Source organism: Peromyscus maniculatus, chromosome 8 (assembly GCF_049852395.1).
Source record: "Peromyscus maniculatus bairdii isolate BWxNUB_F1_BW_parent chromosome 8, HU_Pman_BW_mat_3.1, whole genome shotgun sequence".
Taxonomy (NCBI): domain Eukaryota; kingdom Metazoa; phylum Chordata; class Mammalia; order Rodentia; family Cricetidae; genus Peromyscus; species Peromyscus maniculatus.
The window spans coordinates 63,626,751-63,642,225 of record NC_134859.1 but is presented as its reverse complement, the minus strand read 5'-3'; the positions used below and the strand labels follow the sequence as shown (position 1 = coordinate 63,642,225).

Here is a 15,475-nt window from a genome sequence, read left to right as displayed (position 1 = left end):
GGGGAATGTATGCTTCAAGGAAGAGATACAGAGTTTAGAACAGCTAAAAACAGATTTATGATATATATGTGTGTGTGTGTGCGCGCACTTTTAATTTTTATTACATTTTATTTATTTATCTGTGTGTGTATGAGCTTATGTACCATAGCACCACTGTGGACATAAGAGGACAGCTTGTGAGAGTTCTCTCCTTCTATCTACCATGTGGGTTCCAGGAATTGACTCAGATCATCAGGCATGTCAATAAGTACCTTTTCCAGCTGAGCCATTTTTTTCTGGCCCATGTTATAATTTTTTTTACAATGTGAATATTCTTTTTTTTTTTTTTTTTTTGGTTTTTCGAGACAGGGTTTCTCTGTGTAGTTTTTGGTGCCTGTCCTGAAACTCGCTCTGTAGACCAGGCTGGCCTCGAACTCACAGAGATTCGTCTGGCTCTGCCTCCTGAGTGCTGGGATTAAAGGAGTGTGCCACCGCCGCCCGGCATGAATATTCAGCTGGTAGATGTGTATGTGTGTCCAAGTGTGGGCAAGGAAATTGAGTGGAATGGGATTTTGATCAACTTTTCTTCTACTTTTCTGCATGCCTTATTTTCTACAGAAAACATAAAAATAAGTATGTTATATTATATTTTGATGTAACATTTAACCCTCTCTACATATCCACACAACAAGCCTTTAAAAGCTCTGCAGAGCTGGCCTATAGCTCCGCGGTAAAGGGTTTGACCAGCACCTGCGACAGGCCTGGGTTTGAATCCCCAGCGCTGCACCAAAAACAAAAGGTCTAACTCCAGAGTCGGAGATGGGGAGGGTGGCCACTTCAAAAAATGAAAAAGGGAGTCTTGACAAGGTCGTGAGCGATCCACCGGTATCAAAGCTGTAAACAGGATTTGCCATGGTCAGTACAAGGCTTGCCTTCTCGTCTTCAAAAACTTTGAGTGGCATTCTGCAGCTTTAGGACAGAGTTAAATGGACCATCCTGCCGTGGGCAAAGAAGAAACCCCAGGAAATGGAAACTACTACAGCATTGGCGTCCCCAAAACGGAGGCCCTGACTCGGCTGCTGTGGATGGACCCTCAGGTCAGTCCCCCAGCCCCCACCCCACCCCACACTCATAAATAAACACAAAGGAAATGCCTTCCCGAGGGGGGCCGGCCTCTCTCCCTTGGCCTCTGACCTCGGGAGCCGCGGTTCCCTCCAGCCGAGGCCCCCTCCCCAGGCCGGCCTGCGATGATGCCGCGCCAGGCAGGGTCGCGCAGGCTGACCTGGCCCGCGCCCGCCGCCGCGCCCCGCGGGTTCTGCTGAGCTCCGCAGTGCCGCGTGACTCACAGCCAGGTCACACGGAGCTTATCTGGCTCCAGGTGTGCGCACTTCTCACATGACATCAGCCGGCCCGCCCAGAGCAGCCCGGTCGCCCCGCGGCCCTTGGCCAGCCAGCCCGCACAGCAGCAGCAGCAGCAGCAGCAGCAGCAGCAGCAGCATCTGCATGCAGTTCCTGCTGCTGCGGAACCCACTCCGGGAACAAGCAGCAAGCTGCCAGCCGGGGAAGACCAGGGCAGGAGAATGCCTGAGTTCCAGCCCGGCCTGGCCAAGTGTCACCTCAGCCTCCAGCGCCTCCTGCCCGCAGCCCAGCCCTGCCATGGCCCTGCAGGCCATCCACCCCTTCTGTGTGACCTTGAGCAAGGGGCATCTCCTGTCCAGCCTCGGGTCTTCCAGCTGTAAAATCCTCAAGGGTCTGACAGCCCAGACTTGGCCCCTAACCTCTGCCTGAGAGAAATTCTGTTCTACTACAAAATACAGGTTCGAATCCCTCTCTGGCTCCGGCTTGCTGTGTGACCTTGAATCCAACACCAACATCCCTCTGAATACCGGAGGAAAAAATATATATATACTCAAAGATGATGAAGTACCTGGCAAAAAGAGAAAGCCGCCCTTGAGCCCTGTAAAAACCTCAGTCTACAACTTGAAACCCCTGTTTGTCTAAACCGAAATGTCAAGGGAACCTGTATCATTTACAAGCCACCCAATTCCTACCTCCACAAAGAGGGGGGAGATGAGGCAAGTGGGGGAACTGCAGAGTTGCCACCCACTCCCACCACTCTAGCTCCAAACTTGACTGCTCTGCACCCCCTAATTCTGGCTACCCCAGAAAATGGTTAAATAAAATAATAATAATAACAAAAGGCCTCAGTAGAGCTGGGGCGAGGAAACAGTGATGACTGGGGTAGGATGAGGTGTACAGATCTTAGAGCAGCCAGGACCGAACCCAAAGCACAACTTGACAACTTCATTCAGCGGGTCCTGAGTCCTGTGAGAACCTGTCAATCACAACGCACAGCGGCTCCCAGCCCTTCAGCTTTACCCTCCATCCCAGGACTCACACAGACGCTCTGCTTCTAGGCTGTGGTGCCCACTCCAGAGGCTAGGGACAGATCTGGGGTTTGAAGGAGCAAGAACAGCCCTGCTCTCCTGAAATCCTTTGACACACTAAGTCTGGATGAAGACTTCCGGAGTCCCGGTTCCCTGCTCCACCCCAGCAGGGTGGATTCCCTTTGCGCGTAATGCCCAGTTCTGCCCCACCCAGTTCACCTTCAAATACCTGCTTCTGGGGAACCCTAAACACATGCCCCCTTCAAGGAAAAGCTACTGAAGGGGGATCCGGGCAATAAGCCCAGACAGCCCTGGAGTCAGGAAGGGCACTGTCCATGTGATGAGGGCTTCTGAGGAAGAAGCCTTCAGGCATACAAGCTGGGACCTGAGCCAGGCCAGGAGAGAGCAAACAAGTGAAATACTCAGATGCTGGTATCCGGTAGCCAACTATCCAAAGTCCAAGCTCTCAAAGGAAGTGTCCATAGCCCGTGACCTTCCTCCTCCCTCCCTCCCTCCCTCCTCCCCTGGCTACAACCCTTCCTCAGTCTCCTAAGCCTGCAACACAACAGCTCACACCAAAGCCATTGTTTTCCTGGAATTGAGGCTCCACTCCCGATATCCTCGATTCCCCAGTAGCCAAGCACACCTCCACCCAAGGCTATATATAACCAACCAAGTCTTGTCCAACAACCAGGAAGATGCTTCCTGGAAAGCCTCCTCATGAAAGGACAGAGGGGAAGCTGAGGAGGCAGGCCTTTGAGAAAGACCCAACAAGGCCTGTCAGGAAGCCGGAGACATCAGGAGAGCAACTCTCAATATCCCCAAAAGAAAGTAGCCCCAGAACCAGAAAGGGTGGGCGCACAGTTTAGCCAGGCCTATTGCCATGGCAACAGGACACCAACCTGCTCAAGGAAAAGGCTCCAGATTTGGTGAGCAGAAGCCAAGGCAGCCTGAATCAGCGTCCTCTGGATTCATCATCTGCTAGAGTGGCCCTGCTCTTAGTCCTGGGGTGAACTTAACCTTCTTTCCAGTATGTACTCCCTCAACTACCTACCAGAGGGGAGCTTTCAGGGTCTCCTCAACCACAGACATATGTCAGGGACCCAGAGGGGCAAAGTCAACCAATGCAAACAAGCCCAGGGCATCAGTGACAGGAAGGGAGAAGGACCCTAATTCTATTATTTGGAGGACTCCCTGAGGGCAGGAAGGCCCTGCAGGAGAGCCCCTTCCAGGAAATGCCTCCCTGCCCTCTCCACACGCTAGGAGGCTGACAAACACATGCCTTGCTGGCTACCAGACCAGGCACAATGAATACAAGACCAAGCTGGCTGCCCTCCCTTCCCACCTCCAGCCACCCCTGGCTCGCTCTGGCAGCAGCCTTCCCAACTAATCAGTCAGACACATGTGCCTTGCCACCGGGCGACACTCCCCCACACACAACAAAGCCCCAACCTGTGGTGTGTCCCGGCGGGCCTTATCTCCTCCAGGAGTGTGACCCACTCCTTGGGTCAGGCTGGGTACCAACCTGTGTGCCTCCAGCCCAGGGAAGGGCGGGGGCACCTGACCCTGCCACCTCCCCTTCCATTGGCGGAGCAACTGGCATGGCAGGTTCGCAGGGCGGGGCATCGGTGCTCTCTCCCAGAGGCCTGGGGCAGGCTGCCCTACCTTCCCACACACACACACACACACACACACACACACACACACACACACACACACCCCACCCCCTGCAGGGCAAGGTGAAGTGGGCAACCAGTTACCACACGGGGCAGCCTACCCGGCTAATCCCCCTAGCCTGACATTCGCCCACCCGCCCCCATCATCTGTCCCAAGAGGAGGGGGCCCGGGGAGCGGGGTCTCCATTGTTTTGCCAGCTGTCTAGCAGCTGCTCCTTTGAGAGGAGCCCGCTGTCGGCCTGGCAGCGAAAGGGTGAAGGCCGCTGGCAGGGATAAAGGACTCGGCGGAGGTGCTCGCTCTCCTTGCTGTCTTCCTCGCTGCCTCCTCCGCTCGCTTCATTTGGGGGTCTCGGGCCTAGCCCAGAGACGCCTCCCCGCCCCCCGACCCAGTCCCGAGGCTGCAGCCCCCATCCCGCAGCTCTGGGCCACCGGGGTCCTCCAAACCTTCAGTCCCTCCCAAGCCAAAGGCCACCCTTACCCTGCCTCCGGCGCCCAGCCTGCCAGCACGGGCCCCGCGCTTTCCCTGCCCGCCGCTCCCGATCGGCCCCCACCCGGGCTGTCCAGCCCCGCGGCGCCGCCAGGGACAGAGCCTAGAGCCCGGGCCGCCGCTTCCAGGGGACAGGGGAGGAGCAGGAGCCCGCGGGCCCCGCCGGCCGGCCCCAGCCCACCGCGCCACCCTCCCGGGCCCGGCTCACCGCCGCCGGACTGCCCCGCACTCACCGGCCGCCGGAGCCCGCCCGGCAGGCAGCAGGAGCGGAGACGCGGCATCCAGCGGCCCCGGCCGGGTCCCGGCTGGAGCGCAGCACGGCGCAGCGCAGCGCCGCCCCCCGCGCCCGCGCGAGTCGAGCGGACCGAAGGGCGCCCCCTGCTGGCGACTGGCGGGATAGACACCCGCCGGCCTAACGCCCGGGCGCCCCGCCAGACCCAGAGCCAAGGGGGCGCCCGGCGCTGCCCAGAGATGGTCCCCGCAGGACCCCGAGACCCTGGAAGCCCTGTTCCAGAGGCCTTGCCTGGAGATTCTGTCCGCTCCAGCCGCTGAAGGCTGCGGGCAGATCTGAAAGGGGCTGAGCTGCACTGTCCAGGGAAGACACCAGAGGGACGTGCTAAATTTTGGAAGTTCTGCACAAGGCAGGCACTGGACATTCATGGGCTTGGTCAGGAAAGAGCTGTTCAAAGACTGGAACTGAGTCTTGGTGGCTGCCGCTTCCCAGAGTGGCTTTGCAGAGGTACGCACAAGTCCCTGCGGGACGATGCCAACTGGCTAAATCCAAGAGGGCACTTCCAAAGCTACACCCCAAGGTGGGAACAGGCTCTCAGTAGCTTAGTCAGAGAAAGCCCTTCAGGCTCTGAGAGTCTGTCTAACACCGACAAGGCCCCCGAGTCCAGAGCCCGGCTTGGAAGAGGAGGGAAACAAGTTCAAACACCATGGTAGCAGGGACATAGCTACATTGAAAGACGGTTTATTCAATATAATTAATTTATTTATTTTGCTCTTTCGAGACAGGGTTTCTTTGTGTAGCCCTGGCTCTGCTGGAACTCTCTTTGTTGACCAGGCTGGCCTTGAGCTCCGAGATCCACCTGCCTCTTGCCTTTGCCTCCTGAGTGCTGGGACGAAAGGCGAGAGCCACCACACCCGTCTCTGAAAGACAGTTTCCTACAAAATGTAACCTCTTCTTGATATTTACCCACAAGAAATTGAAATCATGTGCACACAAAAACCCGCACATGACTTTCCAATAGCTTCATTCATAATCGCCAAAACATGGAAGTGAGCAAGATCTCTTCAGTAGGTGGATAAATCAGTAAAATGTATAGTACATCTAGACAATGAAATATTCAATGCCAAAGAGAAATGAGCGACTAAGCCGTGGAACGACGGGGAGGAGCCCTGCTGCATATTACTAATAAAGAAGCAATTGGAAAAGGTTACATACTTTTTGTGTATTGTATGTTGTTCTGGAAAAGGCAGAGCTAGTGAGATTCCTGGAGAGGTGATGGGAGGTTAGTGGTTGTCAGGAGCTAGGGTGGAAGGATGGACAGGTGGGCAGCGCGCAGGGATTTATTTCTTTTAGGGTGGTAAACTAGTCTGTATGCTACTACATTGGTGAACAAATGTTGTGACATTTTTTGGAAATCCACAGATTGTATATCACCTCAATGAACCTCAGCTGGTGTGTTGGATAGCTGTATATCAGCTTGACTCAGGCTAAAGTCATCTGAAAGGAGGGAACCTCAGCTGAGAAAATGTCTCCATAAGATCCGGCTGCAGGCAAGCCTGTAGGGCATTTTCTTAATCAGTGATTGATGGGGAGGGCCCAGGCCATTGTGGATGGGGCTACCCCTTGGCTGGTGGTCCTGGGTTCTAATAAAAAAAGTTGGAGCCGGGCGGTGGTGGCTCACGCCTTTAATCCCAGCACTTGGGAGGCAGAGGCAGGCGGATCTCTGTGAGTTCAAGGCCAGCCTGGGCTACCAAGCGAGTTCCAGGAAAGGCGCAAAACTACACAGAGAAACCCTGTCTCGAAAAAAACAAAAACAAAAACAAACAAACAAAAAAAAGCTGGCTAAGCAAGCCATGGGCTGCAAGCAGCACTCCTCTGTGGCCTCTGCATTAGCTCCTGCCTCCAGGGTCCTGTCCTGTTTGAGTTCCTGTCCTGACTTCCTTTGATGATGAGCACGGATGTGGAAGTGTAAGCAGAAATAACCCTTTGCTCCCCAATTTACTTTTGGTCATGGTGTTTCATCACAGCAATAGAAACACTAAGACATCTGGGAATCCAGGTGGTGGTGGCACACACCTTTGATCTTATCACTTAGGAGGCAGAAGCAATCGGATCTCTGAATTCAAGGCCAACTTGGTCTATGGCCAAGGCTACAACGAGAAACCTTGCAAAAAACCAAATTATTTATAAAAAAAAAAAAAAAGACACCTGGGTGATGGAGGAAGGGGTACAGCCGTGTGGTGGGGGCACACACCTTTGATCCCAGCACTTGGGAGACAGAGGACATGCTTTGGAAAAAATAAACAAAACAAAACAAACCCTCTGTACTTTCCACTCAATTTTACCATAAATGTCAAACTGTGAGGGTTGTTTGTTTGGATCTGTGTTTTTGGTTTTTGGTTTTGGTTTGAGACAGGGTCTCAGTATGCCGACCTGGAACTCTCTATATAGACCAAGTCAGCCTTGAACTCACAGAGACCTGCTGCCTCTGCCTCCTGAGTGCTGGGGTTCAAGGTGTGTACCTCCGCTTTGTCTTCATTATAAACTGAAGTAAAAGTAAAACACCTCTCCCCCCTCACAGAAAAAAATACCAGAGGGATTTCCCCATAAAATAACCCAGGGACCATTTCTTTAATCATTGTTTTTAAGACACAGTCTTATGTAGCCTGAGCTGGCCTTGAACTTCTGATCTTCCTGTCTGTGCCTCCCAAATGCTGGATTACTCACATGGGTCACCATGCCATTTTATGGGCGAATGGGTTGAGATCACACCCGGGATTTCATGCATGCTAGGAACTGGGCTATACTCCAGCCTTGTTCTTTTGTTTGTCTTTGTTTTTGTGACAGGGTCCTGCTATATAGCTCTGACTGGTCTGCATCTTACTAGGTAGCTCAGGCTGGCCTCAAACTCACAGTGAGTCTCCTCCCTCAGCCTCTAGAGTACTCGGATTACAGACATGGGCTACCACACCCCTCTTGTTTTTTATAGACTTTTTCCTAAACTCCTAAGGTAATCTTACTTTGGCAGGCCAATGAGAAACAAGCACAGTGATTAAAATCCCCTTAGTATGGGTCAGACACCAGCGGACTCCTTGATAGAATTGTCTCATTTAATCTCCACAATTGCCCTATTAGAGAATTGTTATTATTGTTTCCATTTTAAAGGTTAGAAGCCAGGCTTCAGAAAGCCAAGACACCCTCCCTCCCTCCCTGCCCCCTCCCCCGCCCCCCAAGGCCAGGCCGTGGCTCTAACAAGTAGCAGATCTGAGCAGCTTGCTCAGAACTGCTCAGATCAATTGTATCCTGGGAGTTTTCAATGAATAGCACCTGAGCTTTGGAGCCATACAGAGAGGATCCTTGACTCTACCAGCTGCCAGCAAGCTCCTTACCCTCTCTAAACCTCCATTTCCTCATCTATAAAATGGGATAATAATAGCGCTTAGCTTAGCTCTGAAGGCTGGGAGAAGATCAAACGAATAAATTCACTTAAAGCAATTAGCCCAGTACTTGAAATGTGGTACGTGGTTAGCAAACGTTAGCTATTATTCATCTCTCTGGACCTCTATTTCCTCATCTGTAAAATGGGAGGTGCTCATAACATGTATGACATAGAGTTAGTGTGAGGCTTCGGAGACAGCAGGTGCAAAACTCACAAAATGACTAGCTACCATGCCATAATCCTCCAGAGAGAACTGGTGGGGACCTGTAGCCCTGGATACTTGGGAGGCTGAAGGAGCATCCCTGGAGCCCAGGAGTTTGAGAGCAGCCTAGGCACGTGATGAGAGTGGATTTAAAACAAACAACATCAAACCCTTGCAAATCAAGATATTCAGTTGTTATTATTATTATTATTATTATTATTATTATTATTACTTTATGTGTATGGGTGTTTGGCCTGTGCACCATGTGCTTGTAGTACCCACAGAGGCCAGAAGAGTATGTCAGATCCTCTGGACCTGGAGTTACAGACGGTTGTGAGCTGCCATGAGGGTGCTGGGAATCAAACCCGGGTCCTCTGGAAGAACAGGCAGTGCTCTTAACTGCTGAGCCATCTCTCCAGGCCCTCCAATTTTTGTGTTTGCTTTAAGAACATAGATGAAGATGAGTGTGGTGGGACATGCCTGTCATTCCAGCTTTGGGAAGGCAGAAACAGAAGGATCATTGCAAGTTCAAAGTCAGCCTGAGCAAGACACTGCCTCAGCTAAAACAGACAAACACACACACACACACACACACACACACACACACACACACACACACACACAAATAAATAAAATAGCTGGGTGTTGTGGCACACATCTTTAATCCCAGCACTTGGGAGGCAGAGGCAGGTGGATCTCTGTGAACTGAAGTCCAGCTTTATCTACATAAGAAATTCCAAGCCAACCAGGGCTACACACAGTGAGACCCTGACTCAAAAATGAATAAATAAAACACAAAGAGACTTTGTTTGGGGAAATTCAGACAAATACAAAAGTAAGCAAACTAATATGATAAACCCAAACCTGTAGGTACCTGCCTCAACTTCAGGAGTCACCAACTCACAAGCTCTCTCAGCTGCATTCCTGACTCCCCCTGGTCAGTATAAATTTGAAGCAAATCCCAGGTATCACACATTTCCAGCTGAAAATATTTTGAGTGTTCCACTAAAATGAGGACTGTTACGCTTTCAAAACTGTATTTTCATTTTTATTTGTATGCATGTGTCTGTGTGTCTGTATGAGTGTATGCCGTGTGTGTGTGTGCCTGCAGAGGTCAAAAGCTAATGTCAGATCCTGAAGTTACGGGCAGTTGTGAGCTGTAGGTGTGGGAACCAAACTCAAGTCCTCTGGGAGAGCAAGAAACATGCTAAACGGCTGAGTCAGCTCTGTAGCTGTCTTCACAACGAGGCTTATTTTCCTTCCTGCAGCACTCAGGAGGCAGAGGTAGGGGGATCTCTGAGTTTGAGGACAGCCTGGGCTGCACAGAGAAACTCTGCCTCAAAAGAAAAAAGAAAAAATTCAAATATTCAAATGTGCAGATTCCAATTATTTCTGAAAACATGTTTCTAAAAGCAATTTGTTTGAATCAAAATCCACATATTACTGTTAATTAATTGGCTTCTTTTTTCTTTTTTCTTTTTTTTCCTTTTTCAAAAAACTTATCGTGGGCTAGAGAGATGGCTCAGTGGTTAAGAGCACCGGCTGCTCTTCCGGAGGTCCCAAGTTCAATTCCCAGCACCCACACGGTGGCTCACAACCATCTGTAATGAGATCTGACATGCAGGCAGAACATGTATACAAAATAAAAAAATAAATCTTTTTTTTTCTTTTTAAAGATTCATTTATTTCTTTCAGTTTGTTTATATGGTGTATTACATTGACAGATTTTCGTATGTTGAACCATCCTTGCATCCCTGGGATGAATCCTACTTGGTTGTGATGGATAATTGTTTTGATGTATTCTTGGATTCAGTTAGCCAATATTTTGTTGAGTATTTTTGCATCAATGTTCATGAGGGAGATTGGTCTGTAGTTCTCTTTGTTGCATCTCTGTGTGGTTTGGGTATTAGGGTAATTGTAGCCTCATAAAAAGAGTTTGGTAATGTTCCTTCTGTTTCTCTTGTGTGGAACAATTTGAAGAGTATTGGTATTAGTTCTTCTTTGAAAGTCTGGTAGAATTCTGCACTGAAACCATCTGGTCCTGGGCTTTTTTTGGTTGGAAGACTTTTGATGACTGTTTCTATTTCTTTAGGGGTTATTGGTCTATTTAAATGGTTTATCTGGTCTTGATTTAATTTTGGTATGTGGTATTTATCCAGAAAATTGTCCATTTCTTCCAGATTTTCCATTTTTGTGGAGTACAGGTTTTTGAAGTATGACCTGATGATTCTCTGGATTTCCTCATTGTCTGTTGTTATTTCTCCCTTTTCATTTCTGATTTTGTTAATTTGGGTGCTCTCTCTTTGCCTTTTGGTTAATTTGGCTAGGGGTTTGTATACCTTGTTGATTTTTTCAAAGAACCAACTCTTTGTTTCATTGATTTTTTTTTTGTATTGTTCTCTTGTTTTCTATTTCATTTATTTCAACCCTCAGTTTGATTATTTCCTGGCGTCTATTTCTCCTGGGTGAGTTTGTTTCTTTTTGTTCTAGAGCTTTCAGTTGTGCTGTTAATTCATTGGTATGGGATTGCTCCATCTTCTTTATGTGTGCATTTAGAGCTATGAATTTTCCTCTTAGCACTGCTTTCATAGTGTCCCATAAGTTTGGGTATGTTGTACTTTCATTTTCACTGAATTCTAGGAAATCTTTAATTTCTTTATTTCTTCCTTGACCCACTGATATTTCAGGTGGGCATTATTCAGTTTCCATGAGATTGTAGGCTTTTCTACAATTTTTGTTGTTGTTGCAGTCTAACTTTAAGGCATGGTGGTCTGATAAGATACAGGAGGTTCAATTTCCAGCACCCACGTGGTGGCTCACAACCATCTGTAATGAGATCTGGCATGCAGGCAGAACACTGTATACAAAATAAATAAATAAATCTTTAAAAAAAAACATTATCATATGTATGTAAGTGTTTTGCTCCCATGTATGTCTGTGTGTGTGTGTGTGTGTGTGTGTGTGTGTGTGTGTGTGTGTGTGTGCATGCCTGGTGCCTGTAGAGGTCAGACAAGAGCTTTGGAACCCCTGGAACTGGAGTTATAGGTGGTTGTGAGCCACCATGTGGTTGCTGGGAATGGAACCTACATCCTCTGGAAGAGAAGCCAGTGCTCCTTTTTGTTTGTTTGTTTGTTTTGTTTTGTTTTTTCAAGACAGGGTTTCTCCGTGTAGTTTTGGTGCCTGTCCTAGAGCTCTCTGTGTAGACCAGGCTGTCCTCAAACTCACAGAGATCTGCCTGGCTCTGCCTTCCAAGTGCTGCGATCAAAGGTGTGCGCCACCACTGCCCGGCGAAGCCAGTGCTCTTAACTGCTGTACCATCTCTTCAGCCCCCTTTTTGTTGTTATTGTTTATTACATTTTAAATTTTTATTATGTGTAAGGAGGGGGTGTGCATACCCCAGCACACATGTGGGGGTCAAAGAACAACTTTCAGGAGGTGGATTTCCCTTCTACTTTGTGAGTCCCAGGACTTAAACTCAGGTTGTCAAGATGGGCGGCAAATACCCTGAAATACTTTTATCCAAAACCAAATGTACTAGTTTCTCCATCAACTTCATTCTGTTTCAGTTTCTGTGGTTCTGGGACTGAAAGGAAGGCCTGATGCATGCTGGACAAACACCCTACCACTGAGCTTCATTCCTAGCATTAAAAACAAATCTTTTTATCCAAGCATAATGTCGTATGCCTTTAATCTTAGCACTTGAGAGGCAGGGGCAGGTGGATCTCTATGAGTTCAAGATCAGCCTGGACAGAGAGTTCCAGAACAGCCAGAACTACTTGTTTTAAATAAGATAAGTAATGAACATTTTTTTGGTCTGAGTTTATCAGATGTTACTGGACTGGACATTGTTAATATATATAATAGAGTTTTTATCTGAATCAGTCAAATGTTAATGGACTAGACTCATTAATGTAATTTTTGGCTGTATATATTTTATATACTTATTGGATAGTTTTTCTTGTATTAGTTATAAGCTTTCTTTAATTTTAGACAAAAAGAGAGGAAATGTGGTGGTATTGTGTTCAAATGTGGTGGTATTGTGTTCCCCAAAATATTATGTACCTTAATAAACTTAAGTTAAGTTTATTAAGGTACACAATTGGGGAACACAATACCACCACCTTTCCTCTCTTTTGTCTTTTAGCTTATAACTAATACAAGAAAAACTATACAATAAGTATATAAAATATATACAGCCAAAAATTACATTAATGATGTCTAGTCCATTAACATTTGACAGATTCAAATAAACACTCCATTATATATATATTAACAATGTCCAGTCCAGTAACATCTGATAAACTCAGACCAAAAAATTTTCATTACTTATCTCATTTAAAACAAGTAGTTCCTTTTTAAAAGTAGATTCCTTTTAAGCCGGGCGTTGGTGGCGCACGCCTTTAATCCCAGCACTCGGGAGGCGGAGGCAGGCGGATCTCTGTGAGTTCGAGGCCAGCCTGGGCTACCAAGTGAGCTCCAGGAAAGGCGCAAAGCTACACAGAGAAACCCTGTCTCGAAAAACCAAAAAAAAAAAAAAAAAAAAAAAAAAAAAAAAAAAAAAAGTAGATTCCTTTTAAAAGGGCTACATAGAGAGACCCTATTTCAAATATATTTTTTCTTATTTATTTATTTGTTTGTTTGTTTGTTTAGACAAGGTCTTGATAAGTTGCCCAAATTGGCCTTGAACTTTAGATCTTCCTGCCTCAGCCTCCCAAGTAGCTGGGATTATAGGCCTGGCCCTTATCATCCTCTTCTTTTATTTTTATTTATTTAGTTAGTTAGGGTTTTTTGTTTTGTTTTGTTTTGTTTTTAATAATTTATTTTTATTTTATGTTCATTGATGTTTCACCTGCATGTATGTCTGTTCAAGGGTGTCAGAAGGCCTGGAACTGGAGTCATAGACAGTTGTGAGCTGCCATGTGGTGCCGGGAATTGAACCCGGGTCTTCTAGAAGAGCATTCAGTGATCAACTACTGAGCCACCTTTCCAGCTCCAGTTTTTTTTTTTTTTTTTTTTTTTGAGACAGGGTTTCTCCATGTAGTTTTGGTGCCTGTCCTGGATCTCACTCTGTAGATCAGGCTGGCCTTGAACTCACAGAGATCTGCCTGGCTCTGCCTCCTGAGTGCTGGGACTAAAGGTGTGCACCACCGCCTCCCAGCCCTGCTTGTCCATTTAGAGTCAGGTGTTTTGTTTGCTTGTTTGTTTAAGATTTATTTTTATTTATATGTATGTGTGTGTATCTGTGTGAGTATATGCCACATATGTGTGGTTGTGGGGTCCTTTGGAGGTGGAGTTACAGACAGTTGAGAGCTGCCTGGCATGGATGCTGAAAAGTTAACTCAGGTCCTCTGGAGTACACCAGGTAATCTTAACCACTGAGCCATCTCCCCAGCCCCTATACATTTATTCATTTTGAGACAGGATTACATAAAGTTCAGGCCAGCCTCAAACTCACTACAGCTGAGGATGACCTTGATTTTCTAATCCTCCAGTGGCCACCTCCCCATGTTGGGATTACAGGTGTGTGCCACCCTGGTGTTTCCAAATATATTGAAATCAATTAAGTTAGCATAATGAGCTGAGCCCCTAATCCATGTATCCCCTGCAAGACACACACACATACATACCACACCCTGCATCACACCCCCTGGTCCTGCCCCTCCTTGTGACTGAGATGGATTGCCCAGAGAACAGCGCACAGCAACACAGCAGGATAGACTGAAATGACTCAAAGCAACCCAGCAGGATAGACAGAAATGTTCAAGACCACAACAGGAATAAGTCACAGAGCCAATTATGAAGTGGAACGGGTGACTAATTATGAAATGGAATGGACTTGGGGCCTCATAGGGAAGAAATGGGGGGGATGGGTAGGGCAGGAGCTTCCCAAAAAGAGAGGTGATCAGGCACCTAAGGACCTCACACAGGCTAGTCCGGCACTCCCATGGGGCTCCATCCAGCCTCTCTGCCTGTTAAAGCATGTGTGCAGCTGGTCTTGCATTTTTTAATTTAACCTTTGCAGCAAGTAGCATTATGAGATTCCTTTTTATACATGGGAAAGTGTCACCACAGTAGCACAGCCTACTCAAGGCGACACAGCCAGTCAGTACTGGGCCGGTGTGCACAGGCTGGTGACAAGCGTCTTTCTCGGTCCCTCTCCACCTTTTTTGTTTGTTTTTTGTTTTTCAAGACAGAGTTTCTCTGTGTAGCTTTGCATCTTTCCTGGAACTCACTTGGTAGCCTAGGCTGTCCACCTTATTTTTTGAGACAAGGACTCTCACTGAACCTGGAGACACAAGATTGGGATAGGCTGGCCGTGGATTGCCAAGCTTGAGGATCTTCCTGTCTCTGCCTCTCTAAGCAGACTTACAAGCACAGGCCTCTGTGCCCAGCGGTTCTCTGGGTGCTGGGGACTGGGCTCCGGTCCCCACATTTGTGCAGCAAGCACTTTACTGAGTGGGCCACCTCCCCAGTACCACAGGCCTCTTCTATCACGGTGATCTCTGTTGAGGTAGCACCCTCCGGAGGAAGAAGAGGGATTTACTGTACACAGTCCACATTTCTCACTTTCAAGGATAAACAAGGTGCCAGGATTTTTCCCTGGATGGCTGTCCTGGCTAGTTTTATATCAACTTGACACAAGCTAGAGTCATCTGAGAGGAGGGGGCCTCAACTGAGAATCGGCCTCCATAAGATCTGGCTGTAGGGCATTTTCTTAATTAGTGATTGAAGGAGGGCAAGGACTGAGCAAGCCAGTAAACAGCACCCCTCCATGGCCTCTGCATCAGCTTCTGCCTCCAGGTTCCTGCCCTGTTTGAGTCCCTGTCCAGACTTCTTTCAATGATGGTCTACAATACAGAAGTGTAAGCCAAATAAACCTTTTCCCTCCCAACTTTATTTTTAGTCATGGTGTTTTGTTGCAGCAATAGAAACCCTTTCTGAGACAATGGTGATGCCTCATCAGAGGCTGGGTCCCTCCTGCTACCCTGTGCTGTGAGCCTGGAGAACACCATTCTAGGGCCTGGCGTGCCCAGGCACTGACCGGAATGGGAATAGCTGGAGCCCAGTCCTTC

At 48.1% G+C, this 15,475-nt stretch overlaps 1 protein-coding gene across 13 annotated transcripts in view; it reads right to left on the bottom strand.

Moving 5' to 3' along the window:
* The window catches only part of Myo18a (myosin XVIIIA), a 104,592-nt gene extending 99,698 nt beyond the window's left edge, over positions 1 to 4,894 (bottom strand). For 12 of the 13 annotated variants that reach the window (XM_076542922.1, XM_076542932.1, XM_076542933.1 and 9 more), the window contains exon 1: positions 4,763 to 4,894. The gene's annotated coding sequence lies outside the window, so the exon portion shown is untranslated. Of the gene's footprint in view, positions 1 to 2,377; positions 2,495 to 4,762 lie in introns of those variants that run through there. The other variant, XM_076542923.1, reaches the window with a different exon arrangement.
* Positions 4,895 to 15,475: the final 10,581 nt, after the last annotated feature.